Source organism: Cervus canadensis, chromosome 3, assembly GCF_019320065.1.
Source record: "Cervus canadensis isolate Bull #8, Minnesota chromosome 3, ASM1932006v1, whole genome shotgun sequence".
NCBI classification, from domain to species: Eukaryota; Metazoa; Chordata; class Mammalia; order Artiodactyla; family Cervidae; genus Cervus; species Cervus canadensis.
The window spans coordinates 76803515-76829481 of NC_057388.1; the positions used below are offsets into that span (position 1 = coordinate 76803515).

General features: G+C 39.6%; 1 protein-coding gene across 2 annotated transcripts in view; it reads right to left on the reverse strand.

The window, feature by feature from the left end:
• Positions 1 to 24595, reverse strand: part of RALA (RAS like proto-oncogene A) — an 86866-nt gene extending 62271 nt beyond the window's left edge. Inside the window, exons 1-2 of one of the 2 annotated variants that reach the window (XM_043463541.1) lie at positions 24334 to 24595; positions 10119 to 10220 (exon numbers count right to left, since the gene is read on the reverse strand). The gene's annotated coding sequence lies outside the window, so the exon portion shown is untranslated. The remainder of the gene's footprint in view (positions 1 to 10118; positions 10221 to 24333) is intronic. The other variant, XM_043463540.1, reaches the window with a different exon arrangement.
• Between the last annotated feature and the right edge of the window lie 1372 nt (positions 24596 to 25967).

Here is a 25967-nt window from a genome sequence, read left to right on the forward strand (position 1 = left end):
AGTACTGGTAAAATTCTGAGACATTCATTCCCCTTAGAAGGTTGGCACTAGTTAAGAACTGACTGAGGTGATGGAGAAACCAGCCACAGAGAAAGGCAGACTGCTCCCATATCTGATAACGCCTTGTTGTATTACCTGGAATTACAATGCATTATGCAGTATGGACAAACTGAACACTGGTCTCAGAGGCTAAGTTAGCTTTTATGAGACTAATGTTGAAAAAGAAACCCTGAAAAAAAGAAAATGGAACTGTTAGAGATAATTCTCCTGAGCTGAGCTGATCTGTCACGCAATTTTCTTAATAAATACAACCATGTCAATGTTATATAACATTTGATTACAAAGAAATTCAGTCTTCTGATGACAGTCATTTACTAAAATCACTATAGCAAATTGCAAATCTCTACAAAACTCTTTTGCTTCTTACCTTATATACGTATTACAAGGTTATATATGGATTAGACCCATGTTCTGCTCCTATATCCAATCCAATAGTTTTCCTTATGTAAGCTATGTTTACAGTAACTGAATTATTTTCACAAATTAACTTGACATGTAAATAGCCCATTCCCCTTTGAGAATCCAACAAAGTTCATGGAACCTCAACACAGAAGACCCACCATGGTTCTAGTTAAAAATTAATCTAAGTGCTATAAAGCTTATACCTAGTTACTGCTTTTGCTGAATTTTTAGTGGATTATGAGCAATAACTGCTTTAAAAAAATATATGGCTGGCATAGAGAACTGATAACGAGGATATTTACTGTAACATTATGTGTTAACAAAAAATGAAGACTAGCTGTAAAAGAGAATTATAAAACAATTATTAAAAAGTGACACTGAAAAATATTCACAAAATATGTGAAAGTAGCTTACAAATAGGATCTATGTATAAACTTTTAAAACAGATATGTACTAGTACAGACAGGAAAAACATTAGACAGCAAAACAAATATCTGGTACGAGTAATCTAAGAGCTTCCCCAGTGGGTCAGCAGCTAAGAATCCGCCTGCAAGGCAATCAAGATGAGGGTTCGATCTCTGGGTTGGGAAGATCCTCTGGAGGAGGAAATGGCAACTCGCTCCAGTTTTCTTGTCTGGAAAATTTCATGGACAGAGGAGCCTGGCAGATTCCAGTCCATGGGGTCGCAAAGAGTCAGACACGACTGAGCAACTGAACAAGCATGCAAGAATAATCTAAACAGGGGAACATGAAAAATGATTAATTTCCAGAGCTTTTCATTTACTTCTACACCAGTGGTTTTTTTTTTTTTTAAAAAACCATGAATACTGCTTTTACAACCAGGAAAAAAAAAAGAAAAGCTTATTTAAAAAAAGAAGAAATATTTAAAACAGTGTCTGTGATTGGGCTTTAAGAATATCAAACTGTCACCAGCTGCCTTGGGCAACTGTGAAGACAGTGGACACACACGGCAAAGCTGGAAGTACACAACGCACTGAACTCTGCAGACGGTCAAGCGGGTCTGTGGCAGTCAGCCGCCAGGAGGAGTCCCGACAACGCCCGCCTCCTGGCATTCACACCCTCATGTAGTCTCTTTCTATACGATACCAGCCTTGATCTGTGTGATCAATGTAATCCAGCAGAAATGAAGGCACGTCACTTCCTAGAACTGGTAATAGAAGACTGAGGCCTCCATCCTGGACTCTCTTGTAATTCTCTTCATGGGAAACCATGCTTGCTGTGAGCAGTCATACGTGAGAAGCCCAAGTGGCAAGGAATGGAGGTCTCCTGCCAACAACCATGTGAGCAGGATAGGAAGCCGACCCTCTGGACTTAGACAAGCCTAGGTGCTTGAAGTCCTGGCTGCCACTTTGATTACAGCCTCCTGAGAGACTTGAGTCAGAACTATACAGCTAAAGCTAATTCTGATTCTTCCCCCACGGAAACTGTAAGAGAGGTAGGAGTTTGTTGTTTTAAGCTGATAAGATTGCAGTCATTTGTAATGCAGGAAGAGCTGACTATATACAGTTAGCTTACAGTTTTGGAGACTATAGAGCCCTAAGAACTCATCTCAGGAAAAAGCACCTAGGCTATAGCTCATTTTGCTCAAATTCGTGGTTCTGATTTTTCTCTTGGTCTGACCCAAATTAGAAAAGATATCTGAATACCTTTGCAAAAGTTTCAGTTCCTTAGATTTGACTTCTACTTCCTTCCATCCCCCACTCCTATTTCATCTCATCTTCTCTTTTAGTTACTATAAATCTAGGGTCACCAGACTCCTGTAAAGAGCCAGATAGTAAATATTTTAGGCTTCTCTGGAGCAACTACTCAAGCCTGCTGCTGTAGTTGGAAAGTAACCATGGACAATATCTAAATAATTGGGTCTGGCCTTGTTCCAATAAAACTTTATTTCAAAAGCAGACAGTAGATGGGATTTGGCTGCAGAATTGTGGCTTGCCAACCCTTGCTGTAAATGAAACTGATCAAGATCCTATAAGACTAATGCTTCCGCTCATGCAGCACATCCCATTTCCTCTGTTGATTCAACAGATACTGTTCCAGAAATCCCCCACCCTCCTAATTTGTCCCTCTGTACTGGATGCAAACATGTTATTTTCCTATCTTAAAAAAAAAATTCTCAACCCTACTTCCATTTCTTAAACTCACTGTATCGAATTCTGCTTCTTTCCTCTCCCTAAGCCTGCTCTCACCCAAGCTTTTGTTAAGATCATCAATGATCTTCAAATCACTAAGTGAAAAGTTGAAAGTGTCAGTCACTCAGTCATGTCTTGACTCTGTGACAACATGGACTGTAGCCCGCCAGGTTTCTCCTGTCCACGAATTCTCCAGGCAAGAATACTGGAGTGGATACCATTCCCTTCTCCAGGGTTTCTTCTCAACTCAGGGATTGAGCCCAGGTATCCCACATTGCAGGCAGATTCTTCAGTGTCTGAGCCACCAGGGAAGCCCAAACCCAACCAGAAATTCTCAGGCTTCAACACACGTTGCCTAGCAGCAGCAACTGCGATAATCACTCTCTTTCTTAAAATACATTTTTTCTTTGACTTCCAAGATACCTTAATCACATTATTCGCCCCCCCCCCCCCCCCCCCGCACCTTGAATCTCTTTGGCTATTACTCTTCCATCACCATCATTTTAAATTCTGGTCTTATCTTAGGGTTCATCTTGGACCCCTTTTGGATAGCTATAGTCTTTCCTTTCATGCTCTCACTCAGGACACTTTTTTACATGGAAAGATACACAAATTTATATCTTCAGATTTCATTTCTCCCCTGAACACCTGGCTCATATTCAACTACCAATTCAACATCTTCAACTGGTTGTCTTAACAGGTAGTCCAAACTCAACTGCCCAAACTGTCCAGACTCTACTCCTATCTAATTCACCTACCCCAAACTGCCTCTCTTAGTTTTCTCCTTATCAGTAAATGGCAATTCATTCTTTGAGTTTCTCAGACCAAAACTACCGGAATCATTTTTGACTCCTCTTTCATAGGCCACACCTGATCTGCTGGCAAATTTAGAGGCGCCATCCTGAGAATAAATCCACTCCTCAGAAGACCTCCCATGATACTCAGAATAAAATCCTTACTATGGTTCTAACTCTTCTTGCCATTCCTTCTACTAGAAGATAAACATATGGCCCACTTCCTCATAGCCTTCCGGATTCTGCTCTGTAGAATGTAAGATCCATGAGCGCAGGGAGTTTTTGTTTATTGTTGCATCTCTATTACCTCAGTAGTACCTGACACATACTAAGTCCTTAAGAAATATTTGTTGAATGAGTTAACTGTGAAAAGAGACTCCCCACAAAAAAATCCCCCAAACCAAAACCCAGATAGCTTACAAAGTTGATGGAAAACTTATTAGCAAAATAAACTCTGTATATTAACTTTGTCCTCAATTTACATTCTCATAGTGTTTGTAAAACATAAGCAGAGCCCCTGATAACTTGTAGCAAAAAAGGATGGAATATGAGTCAACACACTGAGATTTTGCCACACACTAGCCTCTAAAGACTAGTTTTTCTGACACTTACCTAACTTCTGACGACCATGGTTTTCAGATCTGTAAAATGATGACTAACCCAGGAGCCCTGGACCCCTTTAAAATCTACACATTTCCAAAAGTTGACATATAACTTCAGGATTGTGTGATGACAGATGCTTCCAAACCCACAGGGAGCAGACCACAGCTTCTATAAAGGTGTGTTGATAGGGAAGAACAATTCTGACTTCCTGGAAAAAGTGACATGCTATGTATGAGAAGTATCATACCAGCTGACATAACCTGGTGACACAGAAGTGAAACAAGCGTCATTTTACAAGATGAAAGAAGCAGTGGGGATGTATGGTGGTAATGGTTGTACAACAATGAGAATATACTTAACACTTACCTAAGGGCTTAAAATGTCCAAGGTGTTAGGTTAGATATGGAAAAAACTGTCTTCTGGTCTCCAACAATAACAATGGCAAGTTGGTAGAAATTTTCATCCTTTTTTCAAATTTCAGTAGAAGACCATGTAAATAAGTCCCTAAAATTATGTAAGATGTGCGAGGTCACACAGCTAATAAATGGCTGTGCAAGAATCAAATACAGACCTATGAAACCCCAAATCTACACTATTTCCAATGTACTATATACCATAAGACTAAGTTCAAGGACACAATATGTCTAAGATAGTTGCACACACTGATGGAATTCTGATTAGACACACAATTAGTTGGATTCTACCTCTAGTAATATTTACAAAAATCATTTTTATAGCTGGGTTACAGGTCATTATGAAGGTATTTCCAAAATTCATGGGTAAGTCCCATAAGAGTAGAGGTTATGCAGATTTAGTACCCAAAACAACCTGCTTATAAGCAAATAGGAATATACTCAGTTATATTTCTGAATATAAACTAATAGTTATTCCTGCTTATTTTTAAAGGAAAAGATGCTAAAATTTGTGGATGAATGCTTACAATATTCTAACATTTTATGATATTTGTCAAAATGATTCTATAAGGTAGGTATCAAACAGATGAATAAAAAACAAGACTGTACAAGGGATTATGCATCTTCAATATTAATTAACAGAGAACTGAACAGAGTCCATCTGATGCTTCCAACTGCTACTGCTTATAACGACATGGATATTTACAGAGAACTCAAACTGAAAATGATTAAAATAGCCCGTTCTTTCTCCTATGTTCCTCATTTCAAAGAATGACATCATCACTCACTTGGGCTCAAGAATAACTAACTTCATGGCTATTAGGATGGCTACTACAAACCAAACAAAACAAACACAAAACAGAAAATGACCAGTGCTGGTGAGGATGTGGAAAGACTGGAACCCTTCTGCACTCTTACTGGGAACACAAAATGGTACAGCTACTATGGAAAACCATATGGTGGTTCCTCAAAAAGTTAAAAAAACAGAATTACCATATGATACAGCAATTCTATTTCTTGAGTATATATACCCAAAAGAATCGAAACCTCCATAAAAAAGAGAGAAGAAAGAAAGTAGGGGCTCAAAGAGATATCTGTACACTCATTCATAGAGCATTCGTCATAACAGCTAAAGTATGGAAGGAACTCAAGTTCAGTGGATGAAGAGATACGCAAAATGTGGTATAAACATACAATGGAATAATACTCAACATGAAAACCAAGGAAATTCTGCAGTCTGCTGCAACATGGATGAGTCCTAGGACACTGGGCTAAGTGAAATGAGCCAATCACAAAAAGACAAATATATGATGCCATTTAGCTACGGTACTTAGCAGAGTCAAAATCATAGGCAAAAGGTAGAATGGTGGCTACCATGGGCTACAGGGAGGGAAGACTGGAGAGTTATTGTTTAATGAATACAGAGTTTCAGTTTTACAATGAAAAGAGTTATGGGGATGAATGGGGTGATGGTTGTAGAACAATGTGACTGTATTAACACCATGAAACTGTACACTTAAAAATAGTGAAGATGGTAAATGTTATGCTACTGTATTTTACTGCAAAAAAGGCGGAAACAAAAAATAATTACACAGAATTTAAAAATTAAAAAACAAGTACATTACTAGTTATCTATTGCTCCATAATAAATTAATCTAAAACTTAGTGGCTTAGAATAACAAACACTTATTATCTTAGAGTTTGAGCCGCTTAGCTAGGTGGTGCTAGTAGTTCAGGGACTCTCATGAGGTTGCAGTCAGGATGCTGGCAGACTGCAGTCATCCGAAGGCTTAGACAGAACTGGACACGCTGCTTCCAAGATGGCTCACTCACATGGCTGTTGGCGGGAGACCTCAGAGTTCCTCGCCATCTGGGCCTCTTCACTGGGCTGCTTGAATATCCTCATAACTTCAGGTAACTGATCCAAGACAGCAAGGCTGAGCTGAAATGTCTTTTATGACCTAGCCTTGGAAGTCATACAATGTCATTCGGTCAATCTTACTCCCTTATTCAATGTGAAAGAGAATCACTTGCAAAACGGTATGTATGAATACCAAGAGGCAAAAATCTCTGGTGGTATTTTAGAGGATGGCAACCACAAAAAAACTTTACACAGAAAACTATAAAACACTGCTAAGAAAATGTAAAGACCATCTAAATACTGCTTTAAGTCATGTTTATGGACTGAAACTCACATTACTGCAAAACTATCAACCCTCCCCAAATTCATCTACAGGCTCAACTCAATCTCAACAAAAATCCTGGCAGGGTTTTTTTTGGTGGAAACCGATAAACTGATTTTAAAATTTGTATGGAAACAGTAACATCAAGAATACCCAAAACAGCATCAAAGTATGTAGGAGGTTGTCAAACTAGACTGTCCTGCCAACAAATCTATTTTACTTTTAATGATATATACATTTAAGATGTTAAAATAATCTCAAATTTATAGAAAAGTTGCAAGTATAACCCAAAAAGATTTTTTCCCTGTGCTATTTGACAGTAAGTTGCTCACTCTATCTCACTTGAACACCTCTGCATTTATTTCCAACAAAAGAGGACAAGCATCTACAAACCACAATGCAGCCACCATCACTGGGAAATCAGCAGGAACACATTTCTACCAGAGACTCCTCAGACCTTATCCAAGATTCTGCACTGGGTTAGAATCGTGCACTGCACTTAGCAGTCAGATCTCTTTGGTCATCTTCAGTTTAGAAGAATTCCTAATATTTTCTTTGACTTTCATGAAGTTGGGAATTTTAAAGATTACTGACCAATTTATTTCATAGAATGTCCCTTAAGTGAATTGTACGATGATCAGATTCAGGTTATGTATCTCTGGCAGGAAGAACAAAAAAGTGACGCTGGTTTTTTTTCTGCTTTCATCTTTTTAATAGGTTTCATTTTTTAAGAGCAGTTCAGGTTCACAGCAAAATGCTTCTTTGTACATAAACTTTTACTGGGACATAGTAATTCCAAATTATTTATGTATTTATTATCTATGGCTGCCTTCTATTTACAGTGGCTGAGGTGTGTACTATAACAGACCATTTGGCCTGTAAAGCCTACAACATTTAACATTTGGCCCCTTAAGAAAATATTTGCTGACTCTTACTATATTGACTAAGAAGATTTATTAGAAAGCTATAAAGACAGTTGTGGTATTAGTGAATGGATACAGAGAACTAAACAAAGAGTTGACAAGTTTGTACCCTTATAAATGTAATATGCCCACTTTACATCTCACCTGAATACCAATTTGAAAATTCCTAACCTGTTTAAATCTACAGTTTCACTGCATTTTGAAAACACTGATTAAAAATACACACACACACACACACACAAACGGAAGACATTCTGATGAGTTTGTAACAACTGACTGACATCAGGGGAAAAGAAAATGAACAAGACAAACTTCATTAAAAATTTGTCATTAACTGCTGGATCAAACTAAAAACTGAGGCCCACTACTAAGGAAACACAACCAACAACACAGTTCTCCCATTTTGATCTATATACTTTATAAAGCATTTATTTCAACTATGACAGTCATTACAACAAATACAAAACAAACTCAACCCTAAAACCAGGCCTTAGAGTCACAAAGTGTTAATAACCTCCACTATAAAGGAGACCCCACGTGTGCAGGGGTTCTTGTATATATTATGGTCTGGCATCATCTGGAAGAGAGCCAAGACAATTTATTTCTTACTTAATTTTTCCAGCTTTATTGAAATATAATTGACAGTAGAATTATATACAAAGTACACAATATGATGATTTAATACACTGATTATTTTATGAATGAACCAAGTCTTTCAGAAGCTGTAATGAAGCATTCAATTACACTGCTCTCACTAAACAATATTTTAGTGTATTTTTTTAATTACTAAGAATAAAACATTTTCATTTAAAACAGCTAATACAATCTCTTGTTATTTTTCAATTTGTATTTACAGTTTATGGCACATATCGTATAACTGCACAGTAGCACACGGACATGATTTGAAAGTGAACATACACATGAGAGTTTCCAGAATTCTGTCCTGACGGGGCACACGATCAAAGAGAGAGTACTCCTCTGCAGGAGAGGTGCTCAAAGCATAACTAGTTCAAGAATAGGAAAGAACCAATTTTAGAGTATACATTTAGAAACTCAAAGAGGAACTTGACAGTAATTTTATGTTTGTCCAACTTAATTTTTAAAATGGGCTTGTTTTCTGTCTTCTTAAATTTTCATTTTTCTAGTATTTTTTACTATATTTTACGAAAGTATCAGTCTGCTATGTACAGAAAATTTTAAAAATAGACCTTAACAGAGATTATTTCAGAAGCATTGCTGCAGAGAACACTCAAAAGGCAAACTTGATCGTGATGCTTCCTCAATTTTTCCAGTGGCTCCCCAGAGGCCTGAAATGAGGGGCTTTAACATCTGCCTGCAACTCTCCCAGTCCTCTCCCCTGCGCCCTTTCTGCTTCCCTACCCCACCCCTCAGGCATACACCACACTCCCTCTAAAGGGCATGGCATGAATTTTATTCCCTAGTTCTGAACACTTGAAGTCCAACTCAACGTGATTCATCTCCTTTATCAAACTCCTATTCATCCTCCTGTGGTCACTTCTAGGGAGTGCCCCCTGTTACCTAAGTGGGGGTTAAGTACCTTCCCTCAATGTGTCTAGCACAGCGCCTGGCACACAACAGTGCTTATTCACTCAATAAACATTAAACATAACTTATGTTCAATATTCACCGTGCCTACTGTCTCCCCCAAAATGTTCTATACTTCTATTCAAAACTTTACACTGTACCAAGAATAAATGTGTATTTATCAGCTTCAAATATTAAAAAAAAAAAACAACACACTATAATTGCTAAAGGAAAAGAACCTCTCAGTTACTGTCTTTCTTCCCTTTTTCACTTCATTTATAAGACCATTTTTGCCATCATGTCCCAGTTTTGGAATGAAGAAAACACACATTAGTAACAACTTTCATCTCAAAATTACTTTCATATGACTGCCTTAAAAGGGATTGTTTCTTTTTGAACCCATCTGCCCGATTGTAACACTGTGACACAGATTTCAAACAGAGGTTTATTGACTAATATAACAAAAATAACCTACAAAAAGGAAATTTGCTGCTGTTACTCCTTGGCCCAAGAGCTTTATTGTAACTGATAATACTTTATACTGACATTAAGTTGAAAACAAATTCTGACCCAAATGGTGTTAACAATTATAATCAAAAGAGCACTTCATGTTTTTAAGATTTAAGAGTTAAGGAAACCTGGTCATATCATACTTCTTGATTTATCGGTAAAGAAACAGCAAAAGGCAATCCATAAGCAGAAACAGTTTCCTACATTTTGCATAAATCTGTCAGATGATGACATGCATTCTACACTGCATGACAACACTGTTCTTAAGAAGTTACTAAAATTTCACTGAGAACACAGATATGCTTACTATCTTACAGTTCTCTATGACAGTAATGCTCTGAAAAGAATTACTCCTGAGTTTTAAACAACCAAAAAAAGACCCTATAAATATTCTGGACTGTACATTTTTAACTAGTCTTTTTTGATTGAAGAACAAATTGTCAATATTTGTATCAAAGCTTTAAAGATGTAATAAAATTAGATACAGTTTAAATTCATAAGAATAACAAACAGCAATTATTTCACTACTTACATTGAAAGAACAACCAAATCAACAGCTGGGATTTGGAGGAAAATGAGATGAAGGCTGAAACTAAAGTATCTCTGGAGTAATATAATCTTCTTCCTTTACTTCCTAATTTAAGAAAAAAGCAAGCAACTGTTAACTAGATAATCTTAAAAGCATTCACATATATTTTTACTTGAAAATTTAAATTATGTTTCACTTAGTCTAATAACAGCATTCTCTAAATACTTAGTAATTGACAGCAAGGGACATGGACCAGTCAAGCTGTGCTTAACATGTCCAAGATGGGAAAACCCTGGGAATTCAATTAAAGCCATAAAAGGTAAAGCTTAGCTCTCCAAATCATCAAAGAGTGGCACCTCCTGTTTACCAGGTATACTTAACCCTCAATATACACACATCTGGTGCAGTGGTAAAGAACCTATCTGCCAGTGCCGGAGATGCAAGAGACATGGGTTCAGTCCCTGGGTTGGCAAGATCCCCTGGAGTAGGAAAATGGCAACCCACTCCAGTATTCTTGCCTAGAAAATCCCATGGAGAGAGGAGCCTGGTGGGCTACAGTCCACAGGGTTGCAAAGAGTCAGATATGAATAAGCACGCACACACATACACACATCAAAAAATAATAATCATGAAAATTTCTCAACAAGCCAATAATCAAAATAGGCAACTTAGCCATCAGAAGCAGTATTTGGATAGGATGACATTTTAATTTCTGAGTTGCATTTGACAAAAATTGAGTTCAGAATTTCATGTCTCACAGATTCTTCACCTTAACTGAACAGTTTAAAATTTTTTTCTTGATAACCCAGAATCATAATGGTCAACTATCACCCTGTTCTCAGAGGCGACTATGAATTTAGGGCAGCTTTCCCTAGATTCAATAGCTCTAGAAGATGAAACTCTAAATTCCACTGTCATGCTATAGTCTTTCTGCCTCATCCCTTCCTTTCACAGCTGTCCCTCACTGATCACTAACTGTCTACGAGCCTTCAGAGCACCCCTCTATCCCGAAAAACTGTCTGGAAGCAAATTACCAGGCTTATTGCAGTTAGATGTAAACAAGAGTAAGTAGGTTCTGAAAGACTTATTACTATTCTCTTGAGCACTGGACACATAATAGCCTTTAGTGTTAGGATCTTACCTTCCTACTTTGGATGTTCAAAGGTATCTTCCCCCCCACCCACCTCCTGTTTGTTTTGAAACTTTACTTTCTAATTCTCACTGGGGAACATCTTCTACCTCATGGGGTTGTGTTTGGATGATTAAATGGAAATAATGAATCTGAAATGTTTGGGTCAGGGTCTGGCCATGGAAGGAAAGCTCCAAATTCTAGTCATGTCCTTCTCCCTAAGTACATTTCATATTTCAAGTTGTAAAGTCTGACCTCCAAATAAGTGAATGTTGCTGTATTATTTTTAGAAGCTTATGACCAAGATGGTTAGGGAACTAACTACATGAAGGATGTGTCTGAACAGGCAGATGCTTGGGAAGCTGGCAAGGGAGTTGCATGGCTGCCATCTTCAATTATTCGAAGAAAGGTACCTGTGAAAATGACTATTCTTGACTCTGTCAACAGATGCACTGTTTATCAAGGGCTCAAAAACATATTTGTGTGCTAAGTGCTTCTCCAGAGGAAACAGGAATAAAGAGAAGCCACAAGATAATAGGCAACAGTTTAAAACAAGGATGGATTTTAAAATTAAGACATCCAGAAGTAACACATAATTTCCACAATACCACCACAAGTGTTTAAGCAATGGCTAGTGGCTGAGGAGTTTTTGAGGAGATTTTTGTAAACAGTGGAAGAATGTATTAGCTGCCCTTTGAAGACCTTTTCTAACTCTGTAAAAGATGATACATTTTATACACAGTCCAAAATCAGAAGCTCTTGTTTCTGCATTTATTTTCACACTAAAAATAAATCCTAAAGAATACTGGAAAAGTATAGATGCAACACAAGAGCCACAGTACCCAAAATTATTTGTTTGACTTCATGATAGCACCTACATATCAGTTATATGACTACTCAAGAGTTTAGATTATAAATGCTCCGAGTGATGAAAAATATTTTCTTTTCTGAGCAGGAAAATCACAACTGCATCAATAGCACCGTCACCATCACCATACACTCAATGTCATGAAAAGGAACTGGGAACAAGCCTTACTTTAGGAAAAAAAAAAAAAACAACCCGCTTTGAAGATGAATCATGTAACATATGGACACAGACAGAGCTTGAGAATCCAAGTAAATGAAAGAAGAGAGGAAGGAAACTAATTATAAAAATGCGTTTCAGCAATCTGTAGGAATGCAGGAACTCCAAGAGAGTTGGCTATAACCCCCACTCAGAGAGCTAAAGAAAACTACATAAAAAAACACGCAAGAGAAGTACAGAAAAATCAGCCACAGTTATCAAGTTGTTATCATTGTTAATGTAGGTCCTCCCCTCACTTCCATGGGAGAGATACCTGGAATGTTTTAGCTTAAGCCAAATATCACCTGTATTTGGTTAGGCAAGAAAAAGTGCTACTAGTAAAGGCTACTTTAATCAGCTAACAAATGTGATTTCCCCCTTAAACTTCAGATATTAGTATCCTATTCATTACTTTTGGTTTGATTTCATAAAAGCGAGCAGAAAATGACCCGCTGCCCCTGAAGAGGCATAAACATGGCTTGTCTGCCAGCACGCCCTCTTCTTGCGGGAACCACTCTCTCCTACTGCAGTTACAATGGGACTATATAGGGGGCAGGCCGACAAAGCAGGACAAGAGACAGGCTGGCCAGGGTACTCCACTCCTTAAAGGGGTGAGAGAGACTGGCTCTTTGATGAATCTGGAGATGAACGTGGCCACCACACAGTCTGCCAGGACGAAAAAAGCAGCAGCAGAGCTGGGGAAGGAGAGAAAGCCAGCACATTTCTGTTGTGCTTAAGGTAGCCTAAACTGGATTTCTGACTCTTACAACTCAAAGAATGCTAACGGTTTACAGGGTCTCTATTCGTTTCTTACAGCTTAGAAAGGAAGAGTTTCTCACTGCTTAATGGCAGAAGGAAGAGAAAGGGGTCTACGCTGTCTTTGATTAGTTAGTCTTTAATTAATCTAGTACTTCAGTACTAGACATGTGGAAGAATTACAAACAGAAGATTTAGCTCTTATTCCAACTCTCCAAAAAGCCCCATGGCAAATTAGAAAAATTAAGCAAGGCTTGTGGTTAACTTCATTACATTCTAGGAGAAAATCTTTTAAAATCACAGATCTTAAGGACCTGTATCCAGAACTCAAAGAACTCTTAAGACACAGTAAGAAAAATAATCCAATTTTTAAAAACTGGGCAAAAGATTTCAGTAGACACTTCACTAAAGAAAACAGGTGGAAGACTAACCATAAGCACATGCAAAGATACACTATCATTCATTAGAGAAACTCAAATTAAATTCTTAAGATACTTATTTATACCCAACAGAACGGCAATAAAATTTTTTTAAACATGATTAACAATTGTTCGTAAAGATGCAGAGAAACAAGAATCCTCAAATATTGCTGGTGGGAACGCAAAAGTGAAGTGAAGTCACTCAGTCGTGCCCGACTCTTTGTGACCCCATGGACTGTAGCCCATCAGGCTCCTCCATCCATGGAATTTTCCAGGCAAGAGTACTGGAGTGGGTTGCCATTTCCTTCTCCAGGGGATCTTCCTGACCCAGGGATCAAACCCAGGTCTCCCGCATTGCAGGCAGACACTTTACCGTCTGAGCCACCAGTGGGAATGCAAAATAATGTATTAAACATCAACCTACCACACAACCTAGAGATTTCACTTTACATTACCAATGAGAAATGAAAACATATGTCCATTAAAGACTTCTACATGAATGTTCATAGCAGGATTATTCATATAACCAAAAAGGGGAAACAATCCAAATGTCCATCAACCAGTAAAAGGATAAGCAAAATGTAGTATACTCAGAATGGGAATTAACTGCAAAGGTGTATAAGAGATTTTACACTGAAGTGATGAAAATGTTTTAAAACTGGATTATGGTAATGGTTTACACAACTCAGTAAAGTTACTAAAAATCACTGTAAATCTAAAATGAGTGAATTTATGGTATGTAAATTACGTCTCAAAAAGTTACTTAGAAAAAGTGAAAAGAGGCGAGAGAAGTCAAAACAGGCAAGCAGAAATTATGAACCTTGACTGGCCCTGGATCAGGAGGAAAAAAACAGCTGTTAAAGACGATAGGCGGCAATTAACAAAATCTGAACTTGGACTAGATATCAGATGATGTCATGAAATTTCTGCCAATTTTCTTAGATATTACAGTAGTAGTGTGGTAATACGGGAGAATGTCTTCATCCTCAGAAGAAGTAAACTCGGAAGTACACAGAGGTGAAATTTCATGTCTCCAACCTTCTTTCAAACAACTCAGAAAAATAAAAGCATCTACACTTAGAAAGGTAAAGCAAATGTAGCACAACAATAATTGGTGAATATAAAGTGATTAGTAACTACTGGCTTTCAACATAGTACTCTTATTAACTTTTTTGTAAACTTTTCAAGGCAGCAAAGACCTACTGGATAGCACAGGGAGCTACAGTCACTGTCCTGGGATAAACCATAATGGAAAAGAATATAAAAAAAAGAATGTGTGTGTGTATATATATATATCTGAATTATTTTACTGTACAGCAGAAATTAATACAACATTGTAAACCAACTATACTTCAATTAAAAACAATCTTTCAAAGCACAAAGTTGGGGGAAAAGAGTACTCATTTTATATTCTCTCTTTAAACATTGTTTTTATTGAGGTAATATTGGCTTACGACATTATATAAATTTCATCTGTACAACATATGTTTCTACTTCTCCCATATCCTACAATGTGCTCACCAAGAATTTACTTTTCATCTGTCACCATACAGCTGATCCCCTTTCTCTGTTTTGCCCTCACCCCTGCCCCTTCCCTTCTGATAACTAGTATTCTGTTCTCTGTATTCGCTTTAGCTTGATTTCTTCACTTTTTTTTCTTTTTATATTCTAAATGAGTAAAATCAAAAGGTATTTATCTTTCTCTGACCTATTTCACTTAGCATAATACCCTCAAGGTACATGTTGTCACAAATGGCAAGCTTTCATCTTTTTCATGGCTGAGTAGTATCTTGTGGTATGTGTGTGTCTGTGTATACCACATCTTCTTTACCCATTCATCTGCTGACGGGCATGGAAGCTATTTCTAAATCTTGACAATCATAAATAAGGTGATGAACCTAGCAGTGCATACATGTTTTTGAGTTCATGTTTTCACATTCTCTGGATAAATACCCACAAGTGGAACACCTACATTATATGGTAGCTCTATTCTAGACTTTTTGAGGGGTCTCCATACTATTTTCGATAGTGGCTGCACCAAAAGACGCTTGTTCCTTGGACGAAAAGCTTTGACAAACCTAGACAGTGTATTAAAAAACAGAGAAATCTGTTGCCAACAAACCTTTGTTAACAAAGGTCCATATAGTCAAAGATATGGTTCTTCCAGTAGTCATGAATGGATGTGAGAGTTGGACCATAAAGAAGGCTGAGAGCCAAAGAATTGATGCTTTCGAGCTGTGGTGCTGGAAAAGACTCTTGAGGGTCCCTTGGACAGCAAGGAGATCAAACCAGTCGATCCTAAAGGAAATCAACCTTGAATACTCATTGGAAGGACTGATGCTGAAGCTCCAATACTTTGGCCACCTCATGCAAAGGGTCAACTCATTGGAAAAGATCCTGACACTGGTAAAGATTGCAGGAAGGAGGAGAAGGGGACGACAGATGATGAGATGGTTGTATGGCATCACTGACTCGATGGACATGAATTTGAGCAAACTCCGGGAGATGGTGAAGAACAGGGAAGCCTGGAGTGCTGCAATCCACGGGTCGCAAACAGTCAGACTTGATTTACTGACTAAACAACAACCAACAATATCTAAGGATCCCCTTTTTCCCGCATCCTTGCCAACACTTGTGGTTTATTGCCTTTTTGATAAAAGTCATTCTAACAGGTGTGAGGTGATATCTCACTGCAGTTTTGATTTGCATGTCCCTAACGGGTGACACTGAACATCTTTTCATGGAGCACTCTCATTTTAAAATGCAAATGTAATAGGACTCACTGATGTAGTTCTCTGTGCATTTTCAGAAAGAGGCACAGAGATGAGGTATACTATCATCTCTTTGGCTGATACAAAGATCAAATGAAATCATATACACAAAAGTGCTAGGTGTCAATTTAAAAGAATTTAGTCACTTACACTTTGTACCTTCCTAGAACAGAAACATAGAATTAAACCTAGCATCATATCTGATTACTCCTGTCTAAAACTGGAGTTCCTCAATTTTGTAGTCAACACTGTACGAACAATTCTTCAAAGCACTGTCAGTGTTCAATATGAATAATTCCCTTTCACCACTCTAATTTGGGTATTTTGTCTTTCTACTTACTATACCACAATCTGTTAACAGTGTACTTTTTAAACAATTTAGAGTTTTAATGGCTTAAATTCAGACACAGTAATTTAAGACAGGAATCCTGTTATGAATCAAAAGGACCATTTACCTGGAAGTTCAAACAAAAAGCACTGAATTAAACACTTAAAAAGTAAATTTATGTGAATTATAAATTGACAAATTCATCATTAAAAAAAACCAGCCTCCCCATCCCCACCCCAATAAGCAAAGGACATAAAAAGACAGTTGACAGGATAAAAAAAAAATCAATGACTAATGAATGTGCAAAAAGTTCAAACAGTTGTAACCAAATATATATACACAAACTTTAACAAAACAAAACCAAATATATATACACAAACTTTAACAAAACAAAATCAAGGGTGGGTTTAATGATCTGGGCCAAAGCAAAGGACAAGAAAAGATAGAGCAAAAAAAAAGAAGAAAAGATAGAGCAAATGATCAAGTTTTATTTTATTCTGAGGGATCAAGAAAGCTCAGCAAATAAGAATAGATGAAGTAATAGACATAGACACTTATTTTAATTGTAACGTAGACACCTCAAATACTGAGATCTTAAAGACTGACAGGGTAGTGTAGTAAAGTTACCGATAGTCCAAGCACTAAGAGACTAAGGCTGGTGTCCCAGAAAGTTAAGATCTCAGAGGACGGGGATTTTTTGTCACAGGAAAGCGTTTTAGGCAGAAAGATGAAGACGAAATGTCCTCAGACTAAAAAGATGGGGGCAGGGGAAATAAGGCAAAAAAACAGGGAACAGAAAAGATCAGCCAACTGCAAGCCCAGATATCAGGGTAGCAGCATGTAGCAGAGGATGAGACCTGAGGCTCTTCAAGGCAGGAGAGCCCCCAGCCACCACCTGCCCAGGGCTGAACTGTGGACTAAGGAGGCAGCAAGACCCACACAGAAAAAGGCAACACAGATCCCGGCAAAAACTGGAGACAGACAACTGGCCACAGACCAAGAACACTCACCGGTGGGGCGAGAGCTCCTCAACCTAGAGACCTGCCAGCATTTCTGGGACAACGAAGATGGACTTACAGGTCACACACTGGGATTTGAAGGGACTTCTAGGGAGGAGTTCCTCGGCACAAGGGACAAGAAATTAATAAATATCCCATCACCCTGCACTCCTGGCAAAGGAAATAGAATGACTGAGACAGAAAATGAGATGTGGACTGCAAGTTCACAAAATGGACCTAGATAATCTTGAAATTACAAGAATCTACAGAAAATATGCTACTTGAACTTTCTGGGTGAAGCAGATGGCAGTGAAATGAAAACATTCTCCAGAACACGGGAGATTGAGCACTGGTGTGTGTCCATAACTGCCATGCGAATGGAATGTGCCCAGGACGCCAGCATCTGGTTCCACACTAACATATACCTCCAGCCAGAGGCCTAGATCATTTATAAATGAATTCTGGAGGCCAAATGGACCCAAGCCCTACAAGCTTGCCTACAGTTACCCCACATCTGTGTACCATGGGCCACCCCATGGATAAACTCATCTAATTACAAGTCTGACTTGCCTTATTGACTAAGGACTTAAGCCATAATCATATCAATACAAGGTGAGCCTAATCTGCTAGGCACAGAAACCACTTAAAGACCATGCAAGCCTAGAAGGAAACTCTTAGATTTTCATAGACCTATGGCTGCTTTTAACCTGTGGCACCCATGACTTGCTGAGTGAAGATTACAATGAGGTTCGGAAGAATTATATGGAGAGGCGGGGACAGAACTTAGGAATGGTTGTATGAACTGGGAAGCTAAGGATCAGTACCTCACCTTGATTATCATTACACTTTGCTGTTGCCCACTAGGTAAGACAAGCTTCCTGCCTCTCATATCTATTGACATTAAGTATCACAGAAACAGTGAAGGACTGCAGCCATGGCAAGCAATTTCCACAGTTAAATTAATATCTAGTGTAATCTTTATCTTTGTACATGCACAGAAGAGATAATACAATAAAACAATCAGCATCTCTGTCAAAGACACTCCTAACACCACTATTTAACATTGTTCTAGAGATAGTAATCAATGCAATTAGATATGACAGACAGACATATAAACACTGGAAAAGAAAAGGATAAAACCTTTATTTACAGGTGACATAACTATATATCGCAAAGAGTCAGACACGATTGAGTTACTGAACAACAAGTAACCGTATAGCTGGGCCAAAGAGAAGCAATGATAAAATACAATGGATAAGAAAATTCTGTTTATAATAGTAACAACAAAAGACAAAATACAAAATACGTAGGAATAAACAAGAAATGTTCAAAACTTATACAAAGTAAGTATAAATGATTCTGCAGAGACAAAAAAGTGGATTTAAGAAAATGAAAAGATTTCGCTTAAGATTAAGGTGTTCTAAGTTATATAGTAAGTTTAATGTGATCTCAATAAAATAGTAAGCTTTTCAATGGACTTAGACAAACTAATTACTAGAGTTCAAATAAAAAAATAAGACATGCAAGACTAGTAAGGAACGTTGAAGGAGGAGCAATAATGGGGAACTAGCCCTACCAGACATTGAATCATATACAAAGCCTTTATGATTAAAACAGTGTAGTACTTACTGGTACATGAATAGTCAGACATACAAAAGAATGAAACACACCCAATTGCATATGAAAATCTAGTACATGATAAAGGGGGCAAAGTTTTCTCTTAAAAGTGGCATCAGAACAACTGGAAAGTCATGTGGAAACAATAAAATTAGATCCATTCCTTACATCAAAACAGAAATATACTCCAAATGGATCACAGAGCTGAATGCTCTCTGTATTATAAATAAAATTGTATTAGTACTGAAGAAAGCATGGCTAAATTTCTCTCTAACCTGTGGGCAGCAAAAAGGCTCTCTATGACTAAAAATCTAGATGCAATAAATTTAATACATTTTATTACACAGAAACAAATTATTGCAAGTCAAAAGAAAAAAAAAAACACATGTACCACTAGCAATGCCAAAAGATAACTGGGCAAAGTATCTGCAATATATGGCAAAGCTAAATGACTAATATTCTTAAATATAAAGAAGTTTTAAACTCTGAGGAGAAAAGACCAAAATTTATTTAGAAAGTGAGCAAATAACACGAGCAATTTTAAACATACAAAAAAAAATGGCCCTTAAACATATGGAAAAATGTTCAGTTCACTTCTAATACGAGAAATACAAATTAAAACTACACTGAGATACCATTTCTCATCTTTCAGATTAGCAGAAGCTGCAGTATTCATATACCACAGGTGGGAATTCAAAATACTACAATCCTACAGAAGAAAAATTTGGCAAATCTAACAAATCTTACATATACATTTGCCCTGAAGATATGCTTTCAACAATACAAAGAAACAACGATTAGCATTATAATATCATTTGTAATTGAAAGATACTGGATATTAATTGTAGTGTAGTATGTTAGTCGCTCAGTCCTGTCCAAATCTTTGCGACCCAATGGACTGTAACTCCCCAGGCTCCTTTGTGGAATTCTCCACGTAAGGATACTGGAGTGGGTTGCCATTCCCTTCTCCGGGTGATCTCCCCAACCCTGGGATCAAGCCCTGATCTCCTGCATTGCAGGTAGATTCTTTACCATCTGAGCCACCAGGAATAAGGATGTCATTAAGAACTGAGGAAGTTTGGGAACTTCTGACAAAGTCCTGTGTAGGCTTTTAAGAATGCATGGGTACCTGTAGTTACGAGGTTACTATAGACTGTGGTCAACAAAATTTATAATAGGCTAATGAAGGCACTGTCCATAGTAGAATAAGGTAGATTTTATGGCAGATCACAAGGGGAGCAACTAGCCCAGTCTTGAAAGTTGTTTTTTCGTGTGTTGTTGTTTTGAGAGATGGGGTTGAGAGAAAAAAAATTGAATCAAGATACAATTTTTGGAGAGGTATAAGCTAAACTTATATATGAAATTAAGGATAAAGGGAATTTGGATTTTATTAATTATCAAGAAGGAGGTGTGAAAGGGTTTTAAGCATGGGAGTATCAAGAATGCTCTAACCCCCAAAGTGTGGAGAAAAGATTGGGCAGGGAGACCCCAATCAGAGACTGAAAGGCTGCTACAAGAATCCAGAATAGATCTAGATAGGGCAGCAGAACTAAAGCATCTGCAATCACTCAGTAGCGGGGCAGCCTCATTTTCAATGGATTACTATGCTAGCTTCTCAACTGCACAAGAAAGCAGAGATCCTGAGGTTTAAAAGACTACAATCATGATCTATTTAGAAACTGGGGATCTTTGCCCCACCTTCACAATGTATTTGGGGGTAGAAGTCATTTCATAACCTTGCTGTATTTTATTCTCCAAGATGACATTGACAAACCCTGATATTCAGTTTCAATAAGTGAATTCTGCAATGAAACTGGATCCCAGACTTCAAAGAGATTATGTGTGTCAAGCAATATGTCTGTCTACTGAATCTGATACAGGACTCTAGCTGTGGCATATTTAAGAATACTAACGTATTTTGTGGAAGCCTGCTTTTTGGATCAGAGAGAATACCCTCTGATGTTGAGAAATTAAGTTTTCGCCTGCAGATGTAATAAGTCAAAGATGCAAATTCTTTTCTATAATTTATTCAAACATCTTTACGAACTCAAGAGCTTTAATTTCGCTTTTTCTATATTGTAACCAAATCCTTATGAGTGCAATGAAGTAGTAAGAAAGATGTTTTAGAGCTAAAGAAAAAAAAGAATAATAACTGTTACTAGTGGGGGCTGGAGGATAATTTCCTGTATCTCCTTCGGTCCAAGAAAGAGCTAAAAAACAAGATTTCAGGAAAGGTCACTACAAACAAGCCTCCACCAGTCTTCTTAAATAGGGACTATTCAGCTACTTGAAAGGTAAAAAGTAATCATCAAAGTTGAGTTCCTGATGGTCTACTCTCCCAGGACACTTACACGAACAATGCCCAACCATTTTTTCATCATGGCACATGCAGAAGGGGATAACATATGAAAGATCACAAACAGAAGACTGGCTGCTGTCTGAAGCCACCTGGCCAGGGTCAGTGGTTACCCCAGGCCCCATTTGATGGCCAAGAATACTGAGGAGATCAGTATCTTTGCTATCTTAAAGCTCAGCTAAATCAAAAATTGAATTTTTTTCTCAGTCTTTTAGGATTAATTGCAATAGCCAATGCTCTAAGCAATCATTACTTCAAAATCCTGACAACGTTACTCACTAGTGCCCAGCTTCCAGCAATTAACTTCACTTAGCCTTGGTAAACTATGGAAAAGTTACCTCCTGTAGTGTGGAGATTAAAAATAATACAAGTAAAGTTCTTATCACAGTGCTTGGCAGGCAATCAATGCTATTACCAAGAGGGTTGTTAAAATAAGGGAAATCTGACCTCTGTATAGTGGTTACGTCACTGAGATAAGAAACTGCAGGCTTCGGTCTCCTTAGTGTCTAAAATGAAAAATTTCATAAAACAACGAAAACCATGAACCATCTCCCTACTTCTTGAAAATCACAATTATGAAAACCATGAACCATCTCCCTACTTCTTGAAAATTACAATCTTTTCCCCATGAATACTCACAGCCTCTTAATCCAATACTTTAAAAGTAACTGTCTTTGCAATCCATGTACTTGTGCATATTACACTGGTACACAGATACAAGAAGTGATACTGATACATTTATTTCTGTTCTGCAGAAGCACAGACATTTGGAGAGAAAAGAAGGTATCAGCGCTTTTTTATCTCAACCTCACTACAGTGAAAATAACCCAACCATCCACAGGCAAAAATTATCTCCCTGATCAAATGGTAGACAATATTCTTTCCTACAATTAGCCCCCTTTCCCTGAAAGCCCTGCAAAGAAAGTGTTGTATGAAGAATTACTTCAAAATAATTGATACAGACGACTGCACACTCCGCAGACACACGGGAGAACAGCATCTGGATCCCTGAAAAATCATGTGAAAGTGGCTATTGGTAAGTCATGTCAAGGTCGTAACAAGAGGACTTGTTATGTCAGACTTCATGTACCCATGGGGAAAAAATGAGCCATTATAAGCAATTTTGCGATGTACCACACTATCCCAACAGTGGTAACTCCCGATTTTCTGTTTGATTAAGATAGGGTATGGTTACAAACTCCAAACACAATTTACTATCACCAGGAAATCCTGATAATCCTGGGCAAAAAAGCTCAAGTGGTAAACATTTCCCACTGAATACAAGTTATTATAATGACCAATCACAACACCCCAAATATAATTTTAATATTTCAGAGGAGGAGAGTTTTGGAAGGATGGCAAACGATTCTTCTTGATTTGTCCTTTGACCATACTAAAGAACGGAAAGACAAAGCAAAATTTGCATGTGCCCCAAAACTGAAACAAAAACACAAACAAAAAACCTTAGCCCAACAAAATAAATGACTACTCGAAGGCAACTGTGAGATCACCTATACATTCATTCACTCAGTGAAGAACTGTGTGAATAACTTCTATATTCTGGGCACATGCCATGTAAGCACAGGGATGAGAAAGACATGACTCTGACCCTTAAGAAATTCAAAGACTAAAAATAATGTTTTAAGCATCACGAGTCATTTTATAATATTGCATTAATATAGACAAAAAAGTAAGCTAATAATACACACTGAAATATACTAATAAACATAAGCTAAGAGGAATACCTTTCCTTCAGTGGAAATGAATTTACTAATGAAATGTGTTATTCAATATGTGGAGCATGATTAAAATCGGAATTTATTTCCAGGACAAGAATTAACTCATGACACATATTTTATAACGATCCTCTCCCCGCCTCCCCGCTCCCGACACAATTCGTAAATTAGGTGCTTTTTAGCTTGATAGGTAGGGCGTGGTCCCGGAGTTCTCAAACAACGTCAATGACACTTGGATGAGCTCTCACAAGTCTGGACATTCAGGTTCCCGAGAAAAGGCCAGTCAACTCCCTGATTCTCCCTAAACCTTGAAACAACACTGCCACCTCTCTGCGCCGTCACCTCCGCCCACTTACACACAGATACCCAGCCTGGAGCACACATATCACATCTTTCACTTTTGGAAAACCTTTAGCACGAACCACCGAGGAAACACCCCCTTGCTCAAAACACCCTTATCGCGTCCCCGTTTCAGAGGCTTGATTCTTGACTATTGGCTAAACCTGTACAGGAGCCCAGGACCAGTTATTTAGTTCAGTGCGGACCATCTAATGACTTCAACCTGTAAAACCCATTCCTTTAACTGGCACAAAACCCCACCAGAGATGTTTAAAAAGCAACTGCCCGCAAACAGACAAGGAGTGGAAGAAAGGGAAGGAGGGGAGAGGGGCGGAGTGAGGCGCGGGGACTGCGGCGACGGGTCCCCCAGGTCGCGGGCACCGCCCAGGCGGGGACCTCGGCGCGGCGGGCCAGAGATGCAGGGTGACCTTCCGACGAGGCCAACTCAACGGGGTGCCGGGCTCGGGGGACCCGCCGCAACCGCCCGCTCTCGGCAAGTGCACTAGCCCGCACAGCAGCGAACACGGCGCCCCGGATTCCAGCTCGGGCTCGTCCCGCAGCTGGTTCCCGGGCAGAACGCGGGAGGTGCAATCTCGGCGTCCGGGCCCTGCGCCTGGGCCTCGGATCGCCGCCGCCCAGACACACCCCCGCCGCCGCCCGGGCGGCCCCAATCCCTCCCGGGTCGGCCCTGGTGGGCACCACTCACCTGCACCGCAAGCCAGTCAGCCGCCCCGTGGGCTCCGGAAGCCGCGGCTGAGCTGGCTCCAGCCGGATAGTGCTCCGCTCTTGTAGTCTAGGAGGCTCCGCGCCGGGAGCGGCAAAAGGAGGAGTCCGACAGGCGGCGGTGGAGCCTGGGCGGCAGGAGGAGGTGGAGGAGGACTCCGGGCGCTCGGCTCTCGGGAGATCCACCCTCCTCCTGGCCGCTCTGCAGCAGCTGCCGCCGATCACTTCCGGGGCGCTGGGGAGTGGGGCGGGGCCGGCTGGGAAGCAACTTCCTGTCTGCTAGCGGAGAGGAGGGTGGGGGGCCGGGTCTGGAGAACAATGGCCGGAGGGCGCGGGCTCTCCCGTGTCCACTCTCTGAGTGTTGAAGGCGGGCTTCACGGCCTTTAGGACGGCTCCACCCCCGGCTCTCTGCGCCAGCGAGGTGAAGTCACCTCCCGGGGGCCCGGGAGTGGCCGCGGGCCTCGCAGAGTTTCCCGGATCTCGGCGCCACGACGTCCTTGTCTCTCTTCTGGGGACCAGGAGGGGGTTTTTGGAAGGAGGGGGGAGAGCGAAGGCCGCCATCTTGCTTCTAGAGGGCAGCCCCTTCTCCCGAGGCGTCCTAGGGTGGAGGCAACTCTTCTGTGACCGGGGTTTCCCGAGTGGAGCCGGCGACGTGGCTCGTCGCGGGCCGAATCCCGGGAGATGAGTCAGTCGCCTGCCCTGGCTGGAAGGTCTGGTGGCCGCCCTGGGCCTCTTATCCTCCTGCTGATCCCTAAAGAACTGGCATCGGTGGATAGTCGGATCCTTTGCTGAGGATTCCCGATCCTCCTACGACACTGCGGCTCTGATGTCTGGTGTGGCATTGAGATCAACCCGCAGCCCCATCGTGTAATTTGGGAACCTAAATTGGAAGTAGTTCCACTAAATCGTTTGCTTTATTTAATCCATCCACAGGTTCGAAATAAGAGCGTTAGACTAATACCCGTTAGCAGCTACAGTCTTGTCTCTTGATACTTAACTCCCTTCTCCTCCAGCCTCCCCACCCTCCAACTGAGTACCAACTCGGCTCTTGACACAGTCCATCCAAAGGATGCCCACTCTAATGAAAACAAGTAACTATGGTTGGAAGTGTAGTATATCAAGGTATAGAGAGAAAAGAATGGATGAGTTTACTGAAACTGCTTTAAGCTTTTAAAGGGGATTTTACAGTACCAAAAAGGGGTGGGGTGGCAAATCCAGATCCTGACAAAAAAGGACGTGCAGCAAAGGAACAAATAGTATTGAAAAGTCTGAGTAGTAATTACAGGACTTAAAAGTTCAAGCCTGGGCTGCTGAAAAAGATGAACCTGAAGTAGCAGACAGGAGCCAATCATGAACCGTCTTATGCTGTGCTGAGGCAATGAATAGAGGAATGACCTTGGACAGATTGATAATACAATTTAAATTGGTGGGGGATAGATTAGCTGAGGGGAGGAGCAGGGCAAGCAGAGAGCTTGTAGACCAGGGGCCATTATATAAATCAAGAGAAAAGAATCATAATGTGAGTGGCAGTGAACAACCAAAGATGAATTCCTAAAGTACAGAATGCCAAATGAACTGGTTATGACAATTGATTCGTGGGGGGCAGGTGCTTGCTGG